The following is a 15,137-nucleotide window of genomic DNA, read 5'->3' as shown; positions in this document are numbered from 1 at the left end:
CCCATAAGATTTAATGAAAATGCACGGGGTTAGGTTCCAAGGAAATTGTTTTGGGGCAGACAAAAGGCATTATATATTGTACAGTACTGTACTGTGGTGGGGAGGTGCCCCGGCTTACCCCTGGGGCTCAGGGCTGGGGGGTGCAGGGTCTGGGAGGGAGTTAGGATGCGGGAGGACACTCAGGGTGGGGGTGCGGGAGGAGGCTCAGGGGTGGGGCAGGCAGGAAGTGCAGAGCAGGGCCGCCCAGAGGATTTGGGGGCCTGGGGTCTTCAGCAGCAGGGGGCCCCCGCTGCCAAATTGCCACCGAAGATCTAGCAGTTCGGTGGCAGAGGGGTCCTTCCACCCCGGGACCTGCCGCCAAAGACCCGGAGCGGAAGACACTCCGGGGGTCCGGGCCCCAGAGTGAGTGAAGGACCCCACTCCAGGGGCCCCGAAGAACTCTCGTGGGGACCCCTGTGGGGCCTGGGGCAAATTGCCCCATTTGTCCCCCCCTCTGGGCGGCCCTGGTGCAGAGCACTTACCTGGGGCAGCTCCTGTTTGGTGCAGAAGGTGTGCAAGTGGCACAGTACCGCCCCATGGCCGCGATTCTGGGAGCTGCCCCCCGCCCCAGCAGGCAGGGCCACCCGGAACACAGGGGCTTTAGGGGCTGCAGGGCCCTGGGCTAAGGGGGCCCCGGCCTGCAGCTCTAAAGCCGCTTTTGGAATGCGGCCCTGCAAGCACGGGTTGGAGGACTCAGGAGGAACATGGGCAGCCACGCAGCCAGCGGCTGGAGAGAAGTACCTAAAGCCCCTGCATTCCGTGTGTGTGTGTGTGGAGGGGGGGGAATAGGACGCGAAAGCTTCCCCGCTCGCTCCCTCCCTCCCAGAAAGTCCTAAGCACCGCCAAAAAGCACTGGGAGGGAGGAAGGGAGGGGGAGGAGATGGAGAAGAGGAACTTGTGCAATGCTCCCTTGTAAAAAGTCAGCCAAGCGACGTTATAAGGGAGCATTGCACAACTTTAAACGAGTATGTTCCCTAATGGAGCAGCGACGTAACTTCAAAACAACATTAAGCAAGAGGACGGTAAGTGAGGAGATACTGTATTACATAGGCTTGTTACTGATCTTTTTTTACCAGGGGGGTGGTCCACAAAATCTTTTTGTCTGAATAAAAAAAAAAAAAGTCACCAGCCAGAGAAGTTGAAAAATACTGGACTATACAAAAGTCTGATGTAGTGCAATAGTCGATACCTTTGATCACTGAATACTCCTGTCTCCCCACAAGAAGCTTGTGGGGTGAATAAAAACCACACTGAAATAGTTCATATCCTTCCTTTCAGAGCAGACTCAGAGGGCAACCATTCCTCCACTGCCAAACCCTCATCTGCAGAGTCCCACAAGGGTCAGTCCTGCCCCTCATGTTAATCAACATCTCTAAGAAGCTGATGGGAGGCCTGATGAAGCAACCCAGGCTGAAGTGCCAGCGCCACATGTATGTAGAGCTGGGCATCATCTAACAAACATAGCCACCACACAGCTACTGCAAGTTGCCAAAAGCAGCACTTGGATAAAGAGCAGTTGGCTAAAGTTTTACCCCAACAAGACAGAGAATGCTGTTATGAAATGGGAAATGCTTCACAGAACTTGCTTCTTCTAGAACATCCCCCATTGTAAAGGGCATCTCTACGGAGATTAATAAGTCAGTCTGAAGTCCTCAGGTCTTTTTAGACTCCACTGTGCAACTGGATGCCCAGTCATGGCTGTGACAAATACCTACTTCTATATGCAAGTGATCACCCAATTATTTCAGAAAAGTTACCAAAGAACCATTATTATTAGTGAAAAGCTCCTGTGCACCAGAAATACTGGGATATCAAATAGGGGACTCAAGTAAAAGTAGGGACATAGTATTCCAGCAATGGTGTCTGTTGCCCTAAAACACAGATAATTCCATGTCCAGCTTTCAAGATATGAAATTGGAAAGGGTTCAGCAGAGAGCCAGAAGAATATTCAATGTCTGAAAAACATGCCTTACAGCAAAAGATTAAAGAAGCTTATCTTTATCTTCTCTTGGATAAACTAAGACTTGATCGTGGTTTGTAAATACCTGCATGGGAAGAAGATTTTCCGATAGAGAGCTCTTTGAATTTAGTATACAAAGGCATAACAAGATCCAAAGTTGGAAGTTAAATCTAGACAAATTCAGACTAGAAATAAATCAGAACTTTAAGATAATGAGGGCAATTAACAAGCAGAACAGATTACTTAAGCATTTAGTTCTCCATCACTTGATGTCTTTACATTAAAAGTCGGTGTATACCTAAAAAATATGCTTAGTTAAACCAAACATCATGGATTTGACTCAAGAATCATTGGGTGAAGATCTACCACCTATGTTCTTCTGAAGGTCGGAACAGATCATAATAGACCCTTCTGGCCTTAAAGTCTATAAATCCAGTCAATGTTTTCTATGTGATCTTGCCATTAGACTAATGGCAGATATTACTTCTGACAATATAAGGCAAGAAATTCTTAGTGTGATAATTCAGTGGACTGTGTCCCTTTGGACATTAATTTTATGTCTAGACAGAGAAAAATTCTAAGGAGCACAAAACTGCTGAACTATGGTAACGATAGTAAATAGGTGTATGTGGCCCTGTCCCTTAATCAAGGGAAAGAAAAGAGTAGTTTTTCCAGAGTATAGGTTTAAGGATATCACGTGTTGCAGAATAAACTGTTTGTTGAATTATTGCATTAAATCTTGTCAGATGACTATACAAATAACTAACCTGACTTATCCGTCTGGTAAATGCACTAGATTAAACAAAGAAGTGAATAAGATGTAACCACACACTCTCAAAAGAAACTCATTCACTAGCTCATTCGTTTCTTGTGAAATCCTGTGCAAGCACTAGTGAAGAACACAAATAGAGTATGCACAATCACACTTGACTAAAAACAGGGTAACAGCAAACTGTCGGCAGCTGACAGGAGCACCTACAGGTATGAGATATTTCCAAAGAAACAAAGGCAGGAAGTAAGAGACAAACATGATCTAATCATTTCAGCAACAAAGTGGGACTCCTGAGCTGTAATCTCAGCTCTGACAGTGACTCTGTGTGGCCTCAGTCACGTCATAACTATTCTGTGCCTCAGTTTTCACAACTGTAAGAGAGATGATGGCTATCCCCAAAGGAATGTAGGGATTTAATATACTGATGTTTGCACAGAGATTTGAAGATAAAAAATGATGAGTGGTACTATCATAAATTTGAAATTAGGTGATTTAGAAGAGCTGGCTCAGGCCTACTAAATCTTTTATATGAAAGAGTGCATGGAAGAAACATATGTGCTTTTTTAAAACCCCTTCATTAGCTGAAAGGAGAATAAGCCTATTTATGTTATACGCACAGCAGATTCCTGCTGCAGGATAATATGAAGTGTCAGGACCAGAACTTCTCCCCACAGTCTGTCTCATATCCAAACCAACAATGCAACTGTGGGGGGGGGGGGGGGGGGAAGAAAAAAAAAAAAAAACAAAGATACCATTCTGCACCCTTCCTGGCTTCTCTTATCAACTTCCTGAACAAATTGCAAAGATGAGATGAACAGTTCCTACTCTTCCAGCTGTCTCTTCTTGTAGTATGTTCAGCTTTTTACTTGTCCAAGCAAAGCCAGCTTTTTGCCTCTGGGAAAACCCCATGACCGGGGTATAAGAGCCCTCCCATGATTGGCTGGAAGACCATTTATTACTGTACAGTCGGTTTCTGTCCCAAATGCACTGAAAAAAAAAAAAGCAACAGAGAGTCCTGTGGCACCTTTAAGACTAACAGATGTATTGGAAAGCATAAGCTTTCATGGGTGAATGCCCACTTCGTCAGATGCATGGCATTGAAAAGCACCTTTGGTAACTGTGCCTGGACTTACAAAAAGGGTGAGGTACTCAAAGGGATGAATTTCCAGATCACCACCACTGGGCCTCTCTCAGAATCCACTTGCCAGCCCCTGATGAGCCAAAGAGCCCCCTCATCAGCACTGGGGACTGCTTCTTTGTCCCCTGAAGAGCCTTCCTAAGCTGCTGCTCCAACCCTTGAAGCGTTGTGAGGCGCAGAATAGATGTAAAACATGTTTCTTCCAGCTGAATACTGAACTAATATCCCAATAGGATTATCAGTGGGCATCATATTGCTGAAGGCATGATATTATGTGTAATCTGCAAAATTAGGGAATATGCTCACTCAGATTCATGAAATAGCCAATGTCACTTTTCATGACAGAAGGGGTGTTAAACCCTGGGGTACTAGACTTTCCCAGCCCCATGTAAATACATTACACCTTCCTAAGTTTCCCTTGCAAATTCTACCTGGTAGATTATTCATTTGGCTATACTGTTGCTGTGTGCTATTAAACAGTAATTGTGTTCCATCCCAGATGAGGCTACAGCAGATGGGTGAAGTGATCCAGTATTCTTTATGTACCTCTCAGACAATGCTACAAGGCTCAGATAAAAGTTTATAAAGCACCTCAAGACATTTGGATAAGAACTAGGGAAGAGTTGTTAAATAATCTATGTAGCTTACTGGGGGTTGCTGCCTTGTCAGTTTGCTGACGGGGAGGCAGGACCTACCAGTTTTACGTTCTAAACCACTAAAAACAGAAATTTTATTTCTTTTAAACTACCTGATAGCATTTCTTAGGTACTGTGAGTTCACACAGAAAGCAGATAACAGGATCTCTCCCTTATAAGGCCAGGAAGAAAAAATATCAAATTAGATGTTTAAAACCCAACATAGAACAAGATTCATGCCATTTATCATATGTTCTAGATCTGCACAAAGATTTGATAAACAAACAATAGAAGCATGGTTTGCCTGTGCTGCAAAGGCAATGAGTAGCATAAGGGTTCCACGTCCCTAAGAACCTTTCTTTCAGCCATCATCTAGTCTAGAGACTTTCACAAACTCTTTCTGCAGAGATGAGGGGCTCTATAAGGATACAGAAACAAATTACTCTTCTAAAAGCATCTTGAAGAGAGCAGCTGACATTCTTCAGTGTGAAGTGCCAATGGTTAGGAACCATTAGGAAAGGGATAAATAAGACAGAAAATACTATAATGCCTCTATATAAATCCATGGTGTGCCCACATCTTGAATACTGCATGCAGATCTGGTCACCCCATCTCAAAAAAAAAAAAAGATATTAGAACTGGAAAAGGTACAGAGAAGGGGAACAAAATGATTAGGGGATGGAACAGATTCCACATGAGGAGAGATTGAAAAGATTAGGACTTTTCAGCTTGGAAAAGAGATGACTAAGGGGGACATGATAGCTGTCTATAAAATCTTGACTGGTGTGGACAAAGGGAATAAGGAAATATATTTACTCCTCCACATAACACAAGAAATAAGACACCCAATGAAATTAATAGGCAGCAGGTTTTAAACAAACAAAAGAGACAGTCCTTCTTCACACAACGCACAATTAACCAGTGGAACTCTTTTGCCAAGGGATGCTGTGAAGGCCAAAACTGTAACAGTGTTCAAAAACAAAACAAACCTACAAGTTTATGCAGGATAGGTCCACCAATGGTTGTTAGCCAGGATTGTCAGGGATGCAGTAACATGCTCTAAGTGTCCCTAGTCTCTGTTTACCAGAAGCTGGGAGTGACAACAGGGCATGGATCACTTGATGATTACCTGTTCTGTTCATTCCCTCTGAAGCACCTGGCATTGGCCACTGTTGGAAAACAGGCTACTGGGCTAGATAGACCATTGGTCTGACCCAAAATGGCCATTCTTATGTTGTGGGCCATTCTTATTTCTAATGCTTAAACACTTACATTTTCTTCTCTATCTAGGTACATATCTACCACCCAGCATCATTTCCTAGAGCTCAGTACTTCTCTTTTACACAAGCTAAACAGCACTCACTGAATACATTATAAAAACACATTTTAAACAAATTTATCAGGAGATAATAAGCACATGAGTGAACACACACAGCTAAGTCACCACAGTGATTTGAACTGGAGATATCTCCAATTCTCCACTACCTTTGCTGCTAGTAATTGGTGAAGCCTTTTAGCACAGATGGCGCCTCCCCGGGAGAGGGCAGCACGGCACAGCTCCGCAGGATGGGGAGAGCCTCCAGGCCGGATCACTAGACAGGAACTCAGGACTCTGAAATCCATTCCCTGTAACTCACCGCCCCGTCCCGGCCTCACGCCTGGAGGCCGCACTAAGGCCAGACTCATGGGCAAAGGGAGCCAGCCCACGGCTCGGAGCGAGCCCATGCGTGGGGCAGCCCAGAGCGCTCTCCAGCCCAGCGCACCTGACCCGGACTCCGCCCTGCTCCCACTTCCACCTAGAGCCGGCAACACGGGCCTCCTCCCACCTGCAGCAGTAGCCGCCGCCGCCCTTCAGTCCGCGCCTCCAACAGCTGCCGCCGTCGCCACCGCGCACGAGTCCAGAGCGCGAGCGGAACCGCCGCTTTAATGCCCCATCCCGAGTCTCCCCGCACCACCGACACCTGCCCGGCAGGCAGAGCCACTAACCCCACCGGAACCGGAAACCAGCGCCGCCCACCTGACAACACAGCAGGGGAGAGCCACTTTCAACGTGGCGGAGAGACAGGCACCTCGTCGGCCACACCCAGCATGGCGACTGGACTCATTCTTGCGAATCGCCGCCCAGCAGAGCGGAGAGAGCGCGAGCAATTGGCTAAAGCCGCGCGGCACTGACATGACCAGTTCCCAGAATGCAAAGCGTTTGCAGTGCTCGCTGATTGGCTGCGGGAACGCACGCTCCTCTTGTCCTGCGCCGCGGTTCCCTTTCAGGTCGCGAGCGCGACTCGCCTCCGCCGTTTTCCTGTGGGAGCCGCGGCGGGCCCCGGGGAGGTGGTGGGGCCTGCTCGGTCCGGGCCGCGTGATGGGCGGCGGGGCTGCTGCGCTGTTGTGGAACCAGGAGGACGCGGCCTGTGAGTAGGGGGCTCAGTCGGGCTCCTCGCCTCGCGGCTGTGCGGCGGGCAGGGGCTCGAGGGGCTGGGATGGGCAAGGGCTCAGGAGTGTGGCTCAGGGTTATGGAGATCCGGTAGGGCGCTGGGGATGTCGGGGCAGACAGGCATAGGAGGTGGTAGTGGGCTCCGTGACTGTGGGAAGGCGGGCGGGACGGCTCTTGCACCGTAGAGCGAGAGAGTGTGTTCTTCCTAACGCCGAGCCTCTTGATCTTTTGCCATTGGGTTGAGTAGAATTTATCTTGTTTTAAAGCAAACACCCATTTACAGGTCTTTAACTCCTCACTGAGAGCCATGCTGGGTGCTGAACTCTGCCAGTAGTATCCGCCCCGCTTTATGCCCATCCTCACTCACTCTGTCACACAGGTATATTAAGTTAAAGTAGGCACATATCTGAAAACAGGTGTGAACTTGCATCTAAATAGGTCCAGTGAGTGAGCTCGTTAGTGTGCAAATGTTAATTTGTTCTTGTAACATGCCAAAATATGACTAGTATGCATTTTGGAAGATTTTGCATTTTAAAGTAATCACTTACACTTATGAATATGTTAACCCACAAAATTTTCCTTTTTTAAAAATGTTACATGAACTCTTCTCGTCTGATTTCTGTTATGAACCCTTCAGCATATTTCTGAATTTCAACTTCAAAAACATATGAACTGTGGGTAAAAGTTTCAGAGTAGCAGCTGTGTAAGTCTGTATCCACAAAAAGAACAGGAGTACTTGTGGCACCTTACAGACTAACAAATTTATTTGAGCATAAACTTTCGTGGGCTACAGCCCACTTCATCGGATGCATAGAATGGAACATATAGTAAGGAGATATATATACACATGCTGAGAACATGAAAAGGTGGGAGTTGCCCTACCAAACAATCCTTTAAGTGTAGTTTTGAAAGAAATTATAACTGACCATTTATTCTCTGGCTAATTGGCTTCTTTTCTTTCATGAATTTTTTTTATTTCACGTGAGATACTGTTTCCTTCTGTAAGCTACTGTCTGTAGAAACCATTGATTGTATCTGTCCTGTAAAAGATACTTTATCCCTATGTTTCCTTCAGAGGAGGTCTAGGATTTGTGGTCTTCATGGACCAGATATGTTCTGAGGAATGGCTTGAAGGAGAAGGGGATTGAGGTATGATGTATGATGTTCGGAAGTGGATTCTGGGCTCCTGTTGGACCTTCCTGAAAATGTCTGTCATTCCTCCATTCACAGCTCCTTTGAGTCCCTCTTCTAAATACCAATACAGATAAATTCTTATGGTATGCCTGCACTGCAAAAAGAAAATAAATCCAAAACCCTGTGGCAGTGAGTCTTAAAGCCTGGGTCAACTGACTCAGGTGAGCTCTATATGTCTAAGGCAGGGGTGGGCAAACTATGGCCCACAGGCTGGATGCGGCCCGCCAGCTGTTTTAATCCGGCCCTCGAGCTCCTGCTGGGGAGCAGGGCCTGGGGCTTACCCTGCTCTGGTGCTCCAGCTGGGGAGCAGGATCGGGGGCCACTCCCCGCGGCTCCCGGAAGCAGCGTCATGGCCCCTCTCTGGCTCCTATGTGTAGTGGCAGCCAGGGAGCTCCGCTCTGCACACTGCCTCAAGTGCTGGCCCTGCAGCTCCCATTGATCAGGAACTGCAGCCAGTGGGAGCTGCAGGGGCGGTGTCTGCAGATGGGGCAGCGGGCAGAGCCGCCTGGCCGCACCTCCATGTAGGAGCCGGAGAAGGGACATGCCCCTGCTTCCGGGAGCCACTTGAGGTAAGGGCCACCCAGAGCCTGCACCTCTGAGCCTCTCCATGCACCCCAACCCCCTGTCGCAGCCCTGATCCCCCTCCTGCACCCTGAAATCCTCATTTCTGGCCCCACCCCAGAGCCCTCACCGCCTCCTGTATGCCAACCCCAATTTTGTGAGCATTCATGGCCCGATATACAATTTCTATTCCCAGCTGTGGCCCTCGGGCCTAAAAATTTGCCCACCCCAGTCTAAGGCCTTGTCTACACTACAAAGTTTTGTCAGCAAAATTTATGCTGTTTTAATTAAAACTACTGTTGCATGTCCACACTGGCTCCTTGTCTCAGCAGAGTGCATCCACTCTAACAGCTCTTGCATCGACAGAGCAGTGCACTGTGGTAGCAATCCCATCTTCCAGGGCATCCTAGTAGATTGTCAGTGCTTTTTCAGCTGAAGTGTGGGGTGGAGAAGGAGAGGAGAATGGTGTGTTGCGGCGTGGGAGACAGCAGGCTGACAGACCTATCCTGAGGCATGGGGAGGGGGGGACACACCCTCCCACATCAGCCCCCAACTCTACTCAGCACAGCAGTCTCTCCTGAAGCAGCCCGCTCTGCCTACCTGCCTCTGGTTCTGTGATTCCCACAGCCTCCTCAGCTGCCAGGAGTGGCATCCTGAGCAGCTCTGTGAGCTCTCCACTGTGAGGAATGTCAGTCTCACAACAGTCCCACACCTCCCCTTCCTGCCTGCCTGCCACTGTGTTCCTAGTGCAGGTAAGAACAGGAGAATTCTACGTTAATGATTTGCTCTTTGTTCCCCAAATGGAAGCAGCATACTCGTCTGTCAGATATTTCCCGGAGCTTTGAAAGGTGAGGAGTACATGCCTGCAGGGCAGCAGATATCAAAACAGTGAGCACAGCTGTCATAGCGGGCATTGTGGGATACTGGTGGAAGCCAGTTATGTCAACAAAACAAAGTGTCCACGCTGGTGCTTTGTTACTTTAACTTGGCCACAAAAAGGTTTGTCTCTCTTGATAGGTGGTTTTATTTTGTCTTCAAAAGTAGCTTTTTAGTGGGTACACCTCCCCTGTTTTGTCCGCAAAAGGCAGCTTTTGCTGACAAAACTTTGTAGTGTAGACAAGGCCTAAAAGTAGCAGTGTAGACATTCTTGCTTGCACTGGAGCTTGGGCTCTGGGCTTTAGCCCCAGCAGGAACCCCTACACAGCTATGTTTAGCTCCATAATGCAAGCCCAAGTCAATTGACCTGGGCTCTGAGACTTGCTGCTGTGGGGATTTTTTTTTGTTTGTTTGTTTGTTTTTGGTTTTTTTTGCTTGCACTGTAGGTGTACCCTTAGATCCCTGTCCTGTAAACACTAAGGCATTTAAGTATCTTTATTATTGTAAGTGATTCATGTGGACCCACTTGCATGAATAAAGTTATATATTTACTAGGGCTGTCAATTAATTGCAGTTAACTCATGCGATTAACTCAAAAATTAATCACGATTTAAAAAAAATTAATCACAGTTTTAATTGCACTGTTAAACAGTAGAATACCAATGGAAATTTATTAAATATTTTTTGATGTTTTTCTACATTTTTAAATATATTGATTTCAATTAAACAGAGAATACAAATTGTACAGTGCTCACTTTATATTTATTACACATATATGAACTGTAAAAATAAACAAAAGAAATAGTATTTTTCAATTCGCCTCATACAAGTACTGTAGTGTGATCTCTTTTTATCATGCAAGTGCAACTTACAAATGTAGATTTTTTTTTTTTTGTTACATAACTGAAGTCGAATACAAAATGATGTAGGCTCTGTCGGAGAATAACAGAGTTCTAACTTTTTGTTTGGGTACAGCAAATCAGATACTTTATTTTCTTTCTATCAGTTGCATAGAGGGAAAGAGCTAAGCAGGTCTCTCAACAGGTAAACAATTTCAGCAAGCATTTATAACTTTTGTTACAGACAATAATGAGCAACAGGTGCATTTTGTTTATACATACGTCATTCTGATATCTTGTTTTGCTCACTAATGTAAACTCTTAGTCTACATTCCATATTATCTACACATTATCTACACAAGGTCGCAACAACTTCTCTCACAGTTCTTTCCCACTCGCCTCACACATTCCTCGCTTCTACAAATCTCGCGTTATTAGGGTTACAGTTAGCCTAACTCTTGCTAACGAACTGTCATGCATTGCATCCCCTTCCTGTCAGTTCTTTCTCTGCTTCCACAGCTCTAAAGTTTTACAAGTCCACTCAGTCCTACTTCTTGTTCAGCCAATCACTAAGACAAACAAGTTTGTTTACATTTACAGAAGATAATGCTTCCTGCTTCTTATTTACATCATCTGAAAGTGAGAACAGGCATTTGCATGGCATTTTTGTAGCCAGCATTGCGAGGTATTTATGTGCCAGAAATGCTAAGCATTCATATGCCCCTTCATGCTTCAGCCACCATTCCAGAGGACATGCTTCCATGCTGATGATGCTCGTTTAAAAAAATAATGCGATAATTACTTAGTGACTAAACTCCTTGGGGGAGAATTGTATGTCCTCTGTTCTGTTTTACCCGCATTCTGCCATATATTTCATGTTATAGCAGTCTCGGATGATGACCCAGCACATGTTGTTCATTTTAAGAATACTTTCACTGCAGATTTGACAAAACACAAAGAAGATACCAATGTGAGATTTCTAAAGATAGCTACATCACTCAACCCAAGGTTCCAGAATCTGAAGTGCCTTCCAGAATCTGAGAGGGATGAGGTGTGGAGCATGCTTTCAAAAATCTTAAAAGAGCAACACTCTGATGCAGAAGCTACAGAACCCGAACCACCAAAAAAGAAAATCAACTTTCTGTTGGTGACATCTGACTCAGATGATGAAAATGAATGTCCTTTGGTCCGTACTGCTTTGGATAGTTATCAAGCAGAACCCGTCATCAACATGGATGCATGTCCTCTGGAATGGTGTTTGAAGCATGAAGGGACATATGAATCTTTAGCGCATCTGGCACGTAAGTATCTTGCAACTCCAGCTACAACGGTGCCAGGCGAACGCCTGTTCTCCTTTTCAGGTGACGTAAGCAAGAAGAGGGCAGCATTATCTCCTGCAAATGTAAACAAACTTGTTTGAGTGATTGGCTGAACAAGAAGTAGGACTGAATGGACTTGTAGGCTCTAAAGTTTTACATTGTTTTGTTTTGGAATGCAGTTTTTTTAACATAATTCTACATTTGTAAGTTCAACTTTCATGGTAAAGAGATTGCACTACAGTACTTTTATTAGGTGAATTGAAAAATACTATTTGTTTTTTACAGTGCCGATATTTGTAATAGAAAATAACTATAGCATGAGCATTGTACACTTCGTATTCTGTGTTGTAATTGAAATCAATATATTTGAAAATGTAGAAAACATCCAAAATATTTAACTAAATGGTATTCTGTTATTGTTTAACAGTGTGATTAATTGTGCGATTAATCACGATTAATATTTTTAATCACTTGACAGTCCTAATATTTACTTAAGTGTTTGTCATTTTGGGCCCGCAATTTGCTGTCACTGTTATATTTCATTTTAAACAACCTTGCTTTTAGTCTGGCTATTATTTACCCTTCTCTCCCCTCCTCCTCTTCCCCCTTCTTCCACCTCCTCCCCTCACCCGAACTTAGTGCTGCTGAAGGGATTGCTTCTGGCTTGTCAGCCCTGGATATGGCATGACCTCTGTTTACATAACAGGTGCAGCATGGGCAGCACAGTGTAGTTCCCGGTATCACCAGGGATTCTAGTTTTCTGTTATTAAAAAGCCCAAAATTCTCCAATTAAAAAAACAGAAGAATCAGTGTTTTTCCATGATTAAAATGAAACGCTGAACTTTAGTTTCCCTAGCCACAATATATGTAGGCATCAGTTGAACACAATGTTTTATTGATATAATTACAATTTTTAAGCAAGTTCGAAGCCTACCAGTGCCATCAGTCATTATTACAAAATAAAATTAACAGAATGAACCAGTCACAGTGCATTGTTTACTGTTGTCCATGGTCCTGCTGTTTCAGCCTCTTGTTTTAATTTCTTTGCATTCAGTTTGTTTAGCGCTTTTCATGTGTTCTACAGTTGTCTGATTTTGAATGTAATCTACAGATGTGCTGCATACAGTACAAAACAGCACATTACCATCAATGTGAAATTTGTTCTTGCCAAATTCAGTCTTTAGGGGTGATTTTTCAAGTTTTTGGCATCTTTTCATAACTTTCACTACTCATGTCTGGAGGCTGACGTGAAATTTGAGATGCATTAAAACATGAATCCCTATATGCCATTGAGTAACCAGAAGCAATTTATTGGCGTATGGTTAGCTATGTAAATGTAAAGCACATTCAAAAATCAACCCCAGGAATGGGAGGTTGCATACATTGAATAAGCAAAACTGGTACTTTCAGTAAAATTTAGTTAATATGTTTTTATTTTTCCACAAAATCTAAAAACTTTTTTTTAAAAACAGAAAAATGCAAATTCCTCTTTTTTCCATGGCAAATGGATTTCTAGGATGCCTGCACATCACAAATATGCCTCAACTCTGGACTGGAAGGATTATGAGAGGGTAACTCAGTTTTCATGGCCTCTCTGCTGGAACTGCTAACAAGGGTGAAAAGACAACTTCTTTAAGCATTGCCACATGACTCCCCCTCTTCCCCCTCTTCAATATAGACTAACTTCAAATGTTAGATTTCATTAATAAGAGGTGTTCCAGTCTCATACTTCCAGTTCAGAGGCCAAGAATGAATCAAACCAGTGGCTGGCTGTAAACTAATGGTATCTTAATATCTGAATCACTCCGAGCAAAATATTTTTCACTTTATAGTTTATATTTCTCTTATGCGGCCACCAAACTATCTTAATTTATATCAGACTCCCATATCCAGCACTGAGAATAATACTTAGAGCTTATGTATTGCTTTTCATATTCAAAGTGCTGTACAAATGTTGATCTTAATTTATCTGCTTTATAGGAATGTTGTAATCTCCATTTAACAGATTGATAAATTTAGTGAATTTACCTTGATCTTATGTTTTATTAAAGTTTGTCTTTGCAAAATTGAATATTTGGGCCAAATTTAAATTCATAAAAGTCTCTTAGCATCAAGTAGTTGGAAGCTTCTATGATTAATTCTGCCACCAGGTGGTGATACAGGGTTTTACTTGTTTTTATAACCAGTTTTAGCAGGGCAACAGGAAAATTATAGAAGAAAATATTGTACATTGCAAGGAATTTCTCAATCTTATAGACATTTTCCCCCTCTTGTATGTTGTAACTGATTTTTTCCATTAAATTTTACTAATTTTTTGCTCCAAATACAAGATCCCTCTTCACTAAACAGCTATTGCCAGGAACAGATCAGAAGAAATCCTGTTCAAATGTTTTCTTGAAAACTGGTGTTGAAAAATGGTTTAACTTCTCACATAGATGAAAAACATTTTTCAGATGTAGTGGAAAGTGTGATAGACATGAGATGTCTATCATATTGCACCAGGCTTGTGTCACACTTTATCTTGCTTTTGTTTTCTTTTGATGTTGGAAAAGTCCATCCACTCTAGTTGTTAAGATGTTCTCAGTTTCAGCTGAGGGAAAGTCATAGGGACCCTTGCCAGTAACTAATGGATATTAACTTTTGTGTTGCAACTTCTGGGATCTTGAAGTGTATCTGTAATAAATAAGGGGAACCTTTGCAGAAGCACCCATAGCATGAAATGGCTACCTGGTCCTTTTCCTTGCAGTGGAATAGTGCGTCTAAATCCCAGTTCAACAAGGTACTTGAGCATGTGTTTAACTCTAACTTGAGTGCCTGGAAAAGCTGGTGTGGATGGATGCATGTTACACCATTTTGCCCATTATAATGCGGCCTTCATTTGTGACTGAAGGGTTCATTGAAATCCTCACAATAAGGACTGGCAGACCTCTTTTCAGAAGCATCAAACTCCCCAATATTAGTTTTCACAGATGGTCACCTATTGGAAAAACACATTATCAAATGCCAACATATAGCAAGTTGAGTGCATGCTGGCATAATCAGTCTAACTTATAGGTGAATATCAGTTATCTGATAAAACAATAGTTACCCAAAACATCTTTCTTTTCAACTTTCCCTTACGGTACTTGTTGACTATCGGTCTCGTGCCGGTATTTAGCCTTAGATGGAGTTTACCACCAGCTTTGGGCTGCATTCCCAAGCAACCCGACTCCAAGAAGACCCGGGCCCGGCGCGCCGGGGGCTGCTACCGGCCTCACACCGTCCATGGGCACCTCTTAACAGTTTCACGCCCTCGAGGCCGGCAGTGGCCCCCGGCGCGCCGGAACCAGGTCTTCTTGGACTCAGGTTGCTTGGGAATGCAGCCCAAAGCTGG

The 15,137-nt window shown here is 44.2% G+C and overlaps 2 protein-coding genes across 5 annotated transcripts in view; one reads left to right on the top strand and one right to left on the bottom strand.

Moving 5' to 3' along the window:
• SNAP23 (synaptosome associated protein 23) overlaps nucleotides 1-6,660 on the bottom strand; it is a 38,675-nt gene extending 32,015 nt beyond the window's left edge. Inside the window, exon 1 of one of the 2 annotated variants that reach the window (XM_034769180.1) lies at nucleotides 6,562-6,660. The gene's annotated coding sequence lies outside the window, so the exon portion shown is untranslated. The other variant, XM_034769179.1, reaches the window with a different exon arrangement.
• A 114-nt stretch (nucleotides 6,661-6,774) lies between these two features.
• ZNF106 (zinc finger protein 106) overlaps nucleotides 6,775-15,137 on the top strand; it is a 76,512-nt gene continuing 68,149 nt past the window's right edge. For 2 of the 3 annotated variants that reach the window (XM_034769173.1, XM_034769172.1), the window contains exon 1: nucleotides 6,775-6,952. The gene's annotated coding sequence lies outside the window, so the exon portion shown is untranslated. The remainder of the gene's footprint in view (nucleotides 6,953-15,137) is intronic. The other variant, XM_034769174.1, reaches the window with a different exon arrangement.

The sequence above is a fragment of the Trachemys scripta genome, chromosome 4 (assembly GCF_013100865.1).
Source record: "Trachemys scripta elegans isolate TJP31775 chromosome 4, CAS_Tse_1.0, whole genome shotgun sequence".
Taxonomy (NCBI): domain Eukaryota; kingdom Metazoa; phylum Chordata; order Testudines; family Emydidae; genus Trachemys; species Trachemys scripta.
The sequence above is the reverse complement of the archived record's forward strand: the minus strand, read 5'-3'. Positions and strand labels throughout refer to the sequence as shown.